This window comes from Anopheles funestus, chromosome 2RL (assembly GCF_943734845.2).
Source record: "Anopheles funestus chromosome 2RL, idAnoFuneDA-416_04, whole genome shotgun sequence".
NCBI lineage: Eukaryota > Metazoa > Arthropoda > Insecta > Diptera > Culicidae > Anopheles > Anopheles funestus.
In genome coordinates this window covers 79,965,213-79,976,391 of record NC_064598.1, presented here as the reverse complement: position 1 = coordinate 79,976,391, position 11,179 = coordinate 79,965,213, and positions in this window count along the sequence as shown.

Genomic DNA, 11,179 nt, shown 5'->3' with positions numbered 1-11,179 from the left:
ATAATAAAATAAAAACGGAGGGTCGAAAAGGAAGGTAGAAGTATATTTTTGCACGTACGTAGATGGTAGAGGGCCGTTTTGCAAAAAAAACCCCATCCGATCGGAAAGCATACGCGATGCGCGTGTAATGGAGTGGAATTGGATCTAGAAGTGGTTTGAGGAATTGTGCCATTAACCCGCACACGATCCAGTATCAAACAATCATTCTTTCAACGCATCGCGGTGAAGTGCGTGATTTTTTTGCATGAAAATTAGCTTTAAATTTTAAATTGGGATTTTTCTAAAAATGAAATTGATGTGTTAAAAATTAAGTAACGTGTTTCCTTTACCATTGAGTTTGACGACCTTCACGATCTTTTGGTTCGGCTTACCTCGATCTATTGGACTACTTTTTGTCGCTTACCGATATCACGTCTTTCCTTCCTTCCCACCATCCTTTTACAAAGATTATTAGGGATCATTCAGCTATTAATTCTCGTTGCTTTTCGATCGGTTCTAATACCAAGAGATCATCCACAGAAGAGGTAACAATCATCTTCTTCCGTGATCTTTACGCGATCGTGATCTTCCCGTAAAAACAACCAAAAATGATATTTCAACACCAAGATTGCATCCATTGGAAGAGGTAACACACTAGGTTTCTATTCTCTAGCCGCCAATCTAGTGCATCTAGTTGTCCTTTTTTCGCACATTATCATGGATCGTGATGCAAGATCTTTAACTATTGGTTCAGGGGAACAAATCCTTCACTGCATGAAGCACTGCGATAGCGAACGGCAGTTGATGTTACCTCTTCTGCAGGATGCTCTCTTGTTATTTCAAGCGATGAAACTGGCGGTTTGTCAAAGAAAACAATTTCTAAGTAAAAGAGCATTTTTCTAGCAGATCTGACACCACGGAACGGGCATGTTTCCTATATTTTGGAATAGTAAACAGACTTTTTATACTTTTTTATTTTAAAAGAATTTATTTTCGATGCATAAAAATAGGAAATTTTCAAAATTTTACATTTTTTTTCACAGACATCTGAGGGCATGGCCGTCCAAGAAGAAAATGTAGCCATTGGTGCCATCTACAGATCACAGGTTAAAGATTGGCGATCCGTTGGATACCGACAGAGTTATAGGCAAAACTTGGTGCAAAAATGAGGAAAATTTTACATTTTCTCAAACAGGGTAAGGAACTTGGTTCCTCGCATAACTTCTGGCACAGACATCTGAGGGCATGGCCGTCCACGAAAAAAATGTAGCCATTGGTGCCATCTATCGACCACAGGTTAAAGATTGGCGATCCGTTGGATACCGACCGAGTTATAGGCAAAATTTGGTGTAAAAATGAGGAAAATTTTACATTTTCTCAAACAGGGTAAGGAACTTGGTTCCTCGCATAACTTCTGGCACAGACATCTGCGGGCATGGCCGTCTACGAAGAAAGTGTAGCCTTTGATGCCATCTATCGAACACAGGTTAAAGATTGGCGATCCGTTGGATACCGACCGAGTTATAGGCAAAACTTGGTGCGAAAATGGGCCTTAGTGGATTGACAAATTTATAGATTTTTTCAATTATTTTCATTATTTTTTACCTTTTTTAATTTAAAGCATTGTTTGAGTGAAAAGGAACTAATTGCAACAATTTCGCATTAAAATAAAACAATTTTTTAAATTTTGTTAAATTTTTCAAAAAAATGGCAAGGGGTACCCCTTATGAAATTTTCGAGTGGAAAATTTTTTTGAATTTTTTTTCTGATTTTGTATTCTTTTTTTAATTTAAAGCAATATTTGAGTGAAAAGAAACTTATTGTAACAAATTCGCAATAAAATATATCACATTTAAAAATTTTGCTGAATTGCAGAAAAATGAGGAACATTTTACATTTTCTCAAACAGGGTAAGGAACTTGGTTCCTCGCATAACTTCTGGCACAGACATCTGAGGGCATGGCCGTCCAAGAAGAAAATGTAGCCATTGGTGCCATCTATCGACCACAGGTTAAAGATTGGCAATCCGTTGGATACCGACCGAGTTATAGGCAAAACTTGCGCGAAAATGAGGAAAATTTTACATTTTCTCAAACAGGGTAAGGAACTTGGTTCCTCGCATAACTTCTGGCACAGACATCTTAGGGCATGGCTGTCCACGAAGAAAATGTAGCCATTGGTGCCATCTATCGACCACAGGTTAAAGATTGGCGATCCGTTGGATACCGACCGAGTTATAGGCAAAACTTGGTGCGAAAATGAGCCTTAGTGGATTGACAAATTTATAGATTTTTTCAATTTTTTTCATTATTTTTTACCTTTTTTTAATTTAAAACATTGTTTGAGTGAAAAGGAACTAATTGCAACAATTTCGCATTAAAATATAACAAATTTTTAAATTTTGCTAAATTTCTCAAAAAAATGGCAAGGGGTACCCCTTATGAAATTTTCGAGTGGAAAATTTTTTTGAATTTTTTTTCTGATTTTGTATTCTTTTTTTAATTTAAAGCAGTATTTGAGTGAAAAGAAACTTATTGCAACAAATTCGCAATAAAATATATCACATTTAAAAATTTTGCTGAATTGCAGAAAAATGAGGAACATTTTACATTTTCTCAAACAGGGTAAGGAACTTGGTTCCTCGCATAACTTCTGGCACAGACATCTGAGGGCATGGCCGTCCAAGAAGAAAATGTAGCCATTGACGCCATCTATCGACCACAGGCAAAGATTGACGATCCGTTGGATACCGACCGAGTTATAGGCAAAATTTGGTGCAAAAATGAGGAAAATTTTACATTTTCTCAAACAGGGTAAGGAACTTGGTTCCTCGCATAACTTCTGGCACAGACATCTGAGGGCATGGCCGTCCACGAAGAAAATGTAGCCATTGGTGCCATCTATCGACCACAGGTTAAAGATTGGCGATCCGTTGGATACCGACCGAGTTATAGGCAAAACTTGGTGCGGAAATGGGCCTTAGTGGATTGACAAATTTATAGATTTTTTCAATTTTTTTCATTATTTTTTACCTTTTTTTAATTTAAAACATTGTTTGAGTGAAAAGGAACTAATTGCAACAATTTCGCATTAAAATAAAACAAATTTTTAAATTTTGCTAAATTTCTCAAAAAAATGGCAAGGGGTACCCCTTATGAAATTTTCGAGTGGAAAATTTTTTTGAATTTTTTTTCTGATTTTGTATTCTTTTTTTAATTTAAAGCAATATTTGAGTGAAAAGAAACTTATTGCAACAAATTCGCAATAAAATATATCACATTTAAAAATTTTGCTGAATTGCAGAAAAATGAGGAACATTTTACATTTTCTCAAACAGGGTAAGGAACTTGGTTCCTCGCATAACTTCTGGCACAGACATCTGAGGGCATGGCCGTCCAAGAAGAAAATGTAGCCATTGATGCCATCTATCGACCACAGGCAAAGATTGGCGATCCGTTGGATACCGACCGAGTTATAGGCAAAATTTGGTGTAAAAATGAGGAAAATTTTACATTTTCTCAAACAGGGTAAGGAACTTGGTTCCTCGCATAACTTCTGGCACAGACATCTGAGGGCATGGCCGTCCACGAAGAAAATGTAGCCATTGGTGCCATCTATCGACCACAGGTTAAAGATTGGCGATCCGTTGGATACCGACCGAGTTATAGGCAAAACTTGGTGCGGAAATGGGCCTTAGTGGATTGACAAATTTATAGATTTTTTCAATTTTTTTAATTATTTTTTACCTTTTTTTAATTTAAAACATTGTTTGAATGAAAAGGAACTAATTGCAACAATTTTGCATTAAAATAAAACAAATTTTGAAATTTTGCTAAATTTCTCAAAAAAATGGCAAGGGGTACCCCTTATGAAATTTTCGAGTGGAAAATTTTTTTGAATTTTTTTCTGATTTTGTATTCTTTTTTTAATTTAAAGCAGTATTTGAGTGAAAAGAAACTTATTGCAACAAATTCGCAATAAAATATATCACATTTAAAAATTTTGCTGAATTGCAGAAAAATGAGGAACATTTTACATTCTCTCAAACAGGGTAAGGAACTTGGTTCCTCGCATAACTTCTGGCACAGACATCTTAGGGCATGGCTGTCTACGAAAAAAATGTAGCCATTGATGCCATCTATCGACCACAGGCAAAGATTGGCGATCCGTTGGATACCGACCGAGTTATAGGCAAAATTTGGTGCAAAAATGAGGAAAATTTTACATTTTCTCAAACAGGGTAAGGAACTTGGTTCCTCGCATAACTTCTGGCACAGACATCTGAGGGCATGGCCGTCCACGAAGAAAATGTAGCCATTGGTGCCATCTATCGACCACAGGTTAAAGATTGGCGATCCGTTGGATACCGACCGAGTTATAGGCAAAACTTGGTGCGGAAATGGGCCTTAGTGGATTGACAAATTTATAGATTTTTTCAATTTTTTTCATTATTTTTTACCTTTTTTTAATTTAAAACATTGTTTGAGTGAAAAGGAACTAATTGCAACAATTTCGCATTAAAATAAAACAAATTTTTAAATTTTGCTAAATTTCTCAAAAAAATGGCAAGGGGTACCCCTTATGAAATTTTCGAGTGGAAAATTTTTTTGAATTTTTTTTCTGATTTTGTATTCTTTTTTTAATTTAAAGCAGTATTTGAGTGAAAAGAAACTTATTGCAACAAATTCGCAATAAAATATATCACATTTAAAAATTTTGCTGAATTGCAGAAAAATGAGGAACATTTTACATTTTCTCAAACAGGGTAAGGAACTTGGTTCCTCGCATAACTTCTGGCACAGACATCTGAGGGCATGGCCGTCCAAGAAGAAAATGTAGCCATTGACGCCATCTATCGACCACAGGCAAAGATTGACGATCCGTTGGATACCGACCGAGTTATAGGCAAAATTTGGTGTAAAAATGAGGAAAATTTTACATTTTCTCAAACAGGGTAAGGAACTTGGTTCCTCGCATAACTTCTGGCACAGACATCTGAGGGCATGGCTGTCTACGAAAAAAATGTAGCCTTTGATGCCATCTATCGAACACAGGTTAAAGATTGGCGATCCGTTGGATACCGACCGAGTTATAGGCAAAACTTGGTGCGAAAATGGGCCTTAGTGGATTGACAAATTTATAGATTTTTTCAATTTTTTTCATTATTTTTTACCTTATTTTAATTTAAAACATTGTTTGAGTGAAATGGAACTAATTGCAACAATTTCGCATTAAAATATAATAAATTTTTAAATTTTGCTAAATTACTCAAAAAAATGGCAAGGGGTACCCCTTATGAAATTTTCGAGTGGAAAATTTTTTTGAATTTTTTTTCTGATTTTGTATTCTTTTTTTAATTTAAAGCAATATTTGAGTGAAAAGAAACTTATTGCAACAAATTCGCAATAAAATATATCACATTTAAAAATTTTGCTGAATTGCAGAAAAATGAGGAACATTTTACATTTTCTCAAACAGGGTAAGGAACTTGGTTCCTCGCATAACTTCTGGCACAGACATCTGAGGGCATGGCCGTCCAAGAAGAAAATGTAGCCATTGATGCCATCTATCGACCACAGGCAAAGATTGGCGATCCGTTGGATACCGACCGAGTTATAGGCAAAATTTGGTGTAAAAATGAGGAAAATTTTACATTTTCTCAAACAGGGTAAGGAACTTGGTTCCTCGCATAACTTCTGGCACAGACATCTGAGGGCATGGCCGTCCAAGAAGAAAATGTAGCCATTGGTGCCATCTATCGACCACAGGTTAAAGATTGGCGATCCGCTGGATACCGACCGAGTTATAGGCAAAACTTGGTGCGGAAATGGGCCTTAGTGGATTGACAAATTTATAGATTTTTTCAATTTTTTTCATTATTTTTTCCTTTTTTTAATTTAAAACATTGTTTGAATGAAAAGGAACTAATTGCAACAATTTTGCATTAAAATAAAACAAATTTTGAAATTTTGCTAAATTTCTCAAAAAAATGGCAAGGGGTACCCCTTATGAAATTTTCGAGTGGAAAATTTTTTTGAATTTTTTTTCTGATTTTGTATTCTTTTTTTAATTTAAAGCAGTATTTGAGTGAAAAGAAACTTATTGCAACAAATTCGCAATAAAATATATCACATTTAAAAATTTTGCTGAATTGCAGAAAAATGAGGAACATTTTACATTCTCTCAAACAGGGTAAGGAACTTGGTTCCTCGCATAACTTCTGGCACAGACATCTTAGGGCATGGCCGTCCAAGAAGAAAATGTAGCCTTTGATGCCATCTATCGAACACAGGTTAAAGATTGGCGATCCGTTGGATACCGACCGAGTTATAGGCAAAATTTGGTGCAAAACTGAGGAAAATTTTACATTTTCTCAAACAGGGTAAGGAACTTGGTTCCTCGCATAACTTCTGGCACAGACATCTGAGGGCATGGCCGTCCAAGAAGAAAATGTAGCCATTGACGCCATCTATCGACCACAGGCAAAGATTGGCGATCCGTTGGATACCGACCGAGTTATAGGCAAAATTTGGTGCAAAAATGAGGAAAATTTTACATTTTCTCAAACAGGGTAAGGAACTTGGTTCCTCGCATAACTTCTGACACAGACATCTGAGGGCATGGCCGTCTACGAAGAAAATGTAGCCTTTGATGCCATCTATCGAACACAGGTCAAAGATTGGCGATCCGTTGGATACCGACCGAGTTATAGGCAAAACTTGGTGCGAAAATGGGCCTTAGTGGATTGACAAATTTATAGATTTTTTCAATTTTTTTCATTATTTTTTACCTTTTTTTAATTAAAATTATTGTTTGAGTGAAAAGGAACTAATTGCAACAATTTCGCATTAAAATAAAACAAATTTTTAAATTTTGCTAAATTTCTCAAAAAAATGGCAAGGGGTACCCCTTATGAAATTTTCGAGTGGAAAATTTTTTTGAATTTTTTTTCTGATTTTGTATTCTTTTTTTAATTTAAAGCAGTATTTGAGTGAATAGAAACTTATTGCAACAAATTCGCAATAAAATATATCACATTTAAAAATTTTGCTGAATTGCAGAAAAATGAGGAACATTTTACATTTTCTCAAACAGGGTAAGGAACTTGGTTCCTCGCATAACTTCTGGCACAGACATCTGAGGGCATGGCCGTCCAAGAAGAAAATGTAGCCATTGACGCCATCTATCGACCACAGGCAAAGATTGACGATCCGTTGGATACCGACCGAGTTATAGGCAAAATTTGGTGTAAAAATGAGGAAAATTTTACATTTTCTCAAACAGGGTAAGGAACTTGGTTCCTCGCATAACTTCTGGCACAGACATCTGAGAGCATGGCCGTCTACGAAGAAAATGTAGCCTTTGATGCCATCTATCGAACACAGGTTAAAGATTGGCGATCCGTTGGATACCGACCGAGTTATAGGCAAAACTTGGTGCGAAAATGGGCCTTAGTGGATTGACAAATTCATAGATTTTTTCAATTTTTTTCATTATTTTTTACCTTTTTTTAATTTAAAACATTGTTTGAGTGAAAAGGAACTAATTGCAACAATTTCGCATTAAAATAAAAAAATTTTTTAAATTTTGCTAAATTTCTCAAAAAAATGGCAAGGGGTACCCCTTATGAAATTTTCGAGTGGAAAATTTTTTTGAATTTTTTTTCTGATTTTGTATTCTTTTTTTAATTTAAAGCAGTATTTGAGTGAAAAGAAACTTATTGCAACAAATTCGCAATAAAATATATCACATTTAAAAATTTTGCTGAATTGCAGAAAAATGAGGAACATTTTACATTTTCTCAAACAGGGTAAGGAACTTGGTTCCTCGCATAACTTCTGGCACAGACATCTGAGGGCATGGCCGTCCACGAAGAAAATGTAGCCATTGGTGCCATCTATCGACCACAGGTTAAAGATTGGCGATCCGTTGGATACCGACCGAGTTATAGGCAAAACTTGGTGCGGAAATAGGCCTTAGTGGATTGACAAATTTATAGATTTTTTCAATTTTTTTCATTATTTTTTACCTTATTTTAATTTAAAACATTGTTTGAGTGAAATGGAACTAATTGCAACAATTTCGCATTAAAATATAATAAATTTTTAAATTTTGCTAAATTACTCAAAAAAATGGCAAGGGGTACCCCTTATGAAATTTTCGAGTGGAAAATTTTTTTGAATTTTTTTTCTGATTTTGTATTCTTTTTTTAATTTAAAGCAATATTTGAGTGAAAAGAAACTTATTGCAACAAATTCGCAATAAAATATATCACATTTAAAAATTTTGCTGAATTGCAGAAAAATGAGGAACATTTTACATTTTCTCAAACAGGGTAAGGAACTTGGTTCCTCGCATAACTTCTGGCACAGACATCTGAGGGCATGGCCGTCCAAGAAGAAAATGTAGCCATTGATGCCATCTATCGACCACAGGCAAAGATTGGCGATCCGTTGGATACCGACCGAGTTATAGGCAAAATTTGGTGTAAAAATGAGGAAAATTTTACATTTTCTCAAACAGGGTAAGGAACTTGGTTCCTCGCATAACTTCTGGCACAGACATCTGAGGGCATGGCCGTCCAAGAAGAAAATGTAGCCATTGGTGCCATCTATCGACCACAGGTTAAAGATTGGCGATCCGCTGGATACCGACCGAGTTATAGGCAAAACTTGGTGCGGAAATGGGCCTTAGTGGATTGACAAATTTATAGATTTTTTCAATTTTTTTCATTATTTTTTCCTTTTTTTAATTTAAAACATTGTTTGAATGAAAAGGAACTAATTGCAACAATTTTGCATTAAAATAAAACAAATTTTGAAATTTTGCTAAATTTCTCAAAAAAATGGCAAGGGGTACCCCTTATGAAATTTTCGAGTGGAAAATTTTTTTGAATTTTTTTCTGATTTTGTATTCTTTTTTTAATTTAAAGCAGTATTTGAGTGAAAAGAAACTTATTGCAACAAATTCGCAATAAAATATATCACATTTAAAAATTTTGCTGAATTGCAGAAAAATGAGGAACATTTTACATTCTCTCAAACAGGGTAAGGAACTTGGTTCCTCGCATAACTTCTGGCACAGACATCTTAGGGCATGGCCGTCCAAGAAGAAAATGTAGCCTTTGATGCCATCTATCGAACACAGGTTAAAGATTGGCGATCCGTTGGATACCGACCGAGTTATAGGCAAAATTTGGTGCAAAACTGAGGAAAATTTTACATTTTCTCAAACAGGGTAAGGAACTTGGTTCCTCGCATAACTTCTGGCACAGACATCTGAGGGCATGGCCGTCCAAGAAGAAAATGTAGCCATTGACGCCATCTATCGACCACAGGCAAAGATTGGCGATCCGTTGGATACCGACCGAGTTATAGGCAAAATTTGGTGCAAAAATGAGGAAAATTTTACATTTTCTCAAACAGGGTAAGGAACTTGGTTCCTCGCATAACTTCTGACACAGACATCTGAGGGCATGGCCGTCTACGAAGAAAATGTAGCCTTTGATGCCATCTATCGAACACAGGTCAAAGATTGGCGATCCGTTGGATACCGACCGAGTTATAGGCAAAACTTGGTGCGAAAATGGGCCTTAGTGGATTGACAAATTTATAGATTTTTTCAATTTTTTTCATTATTTTTTACCTTTTTTTAATTAAAATTATTGTTTGAGTGAAAAGGAACTAATTGCAACAATTTCGCATTAAAATAAAACAAATTTTTAAATTTTGCTAAATTTCTCAAAAAAATGGCAAGGGGTACCCCTTATGAAATTTTCGAGTGGAAAATTTTTTTGAATTTTTTTTCTGATTTTGTATTCTTTTTTTAATTTAAAGCAGTATTTGAGTGAATAGAAACTTATTGCAACAAATTCGCAATAAAATATATCACATTTAAAAATTTTGCTGAATTGCAGAAAAATGAGGAACATTTTACATTTTCTCAAACAGGGTAAGGAACTTGGTTCCTCGCATAACTTCTGGCACAGACATCTGAGGGCATGGCCGTCCAAGAAGAAAATGTAGCCATTGACGCCATCTATCGACCACAGGCAAAGATTGACGATCCGTTGGATACCGACCGAGTTATAGGCAAAATTTGGTGTAAAAATGAGGAAAATTTTACATTTTCTCAAACAGGGTAAGGAACTTGGTTCCTCGCATAACTTCTGGCACAGACATCTGAGAGCATGGCCGTCTACGAAGAAAATGTAGCCTTTGATGCCATCTATCGAACACAGGTTAAAGATTGGCGATCCGTTGGATACCGACCGAGTTATAGGCAAAACTTGGTGCGAAAATGGGCCTTAGTGGATTGACAAATTCATAGATTTTTTCAATTTTTTTCATTATTTTTTACCTTTTTTTAATTTAAAACATTGTTTGAGTGAAAAGGAACTAATTGCAACAATTTCGCATTAAAATAAAAAAATTTTTTAAATTTTGCTAAATTTCTCAAAAAAATGGCAAGGGGTACCCCTTATGAAATTTTCGAGTGGAAAATTTTTTTGAATTTTTTTTCTGATTTTGTATTCTTTTTTTAATTTAAAGCAGTATTTGAGTGAAAAGAAACTTATTGCAACAAATTCGCAATAAAATATATCACATTTAAAAATTTTGCTGAATTGCAGAAAAATGAGGAACATTTTACATTTTCTCAAACAGGGTAAGGAACTTGGTTCCTCGCATAACTTCTGGCACAGACATCTGAGGGCATGGCCGTCCAAGAAGAAAATATAGCCATTGAGGCCATCTATCGACCACAGGCAAAGATTCACGATCCGTTGGATACCGACCGAGTTATAGGCAAAATTTGGTGTAAAAATGAGGAAAATTTTACATTTTCTCAAACAGGGTAAGGAACTTGGTTCCTCGCATAACTTCTGGCACAGACATCTGAGGACATGGTCGTCTACGAAGAAAATGTAGCCTTTGGTGCCATCTATCGACCACAGGTTAAAGATTGGCGATCCGTTAGATACCGACCGAGTTATAGGCAAAACTTGGTGCGAAAATGGGCCTTACTGGATTGACAAATTTATAGATTTTTTCAATTTTTTTCATTATTTTTTACCTTTTTTTAATTTAAAACATTGTTTGAGTGAAAAGGAACTAATTGCAACAATTTCGCATTAAAATAAAACAAATTTTTAAATTTTGCTAAATTTCTCAAAAAAATGGCAAGGGGTACCCCTTATGAA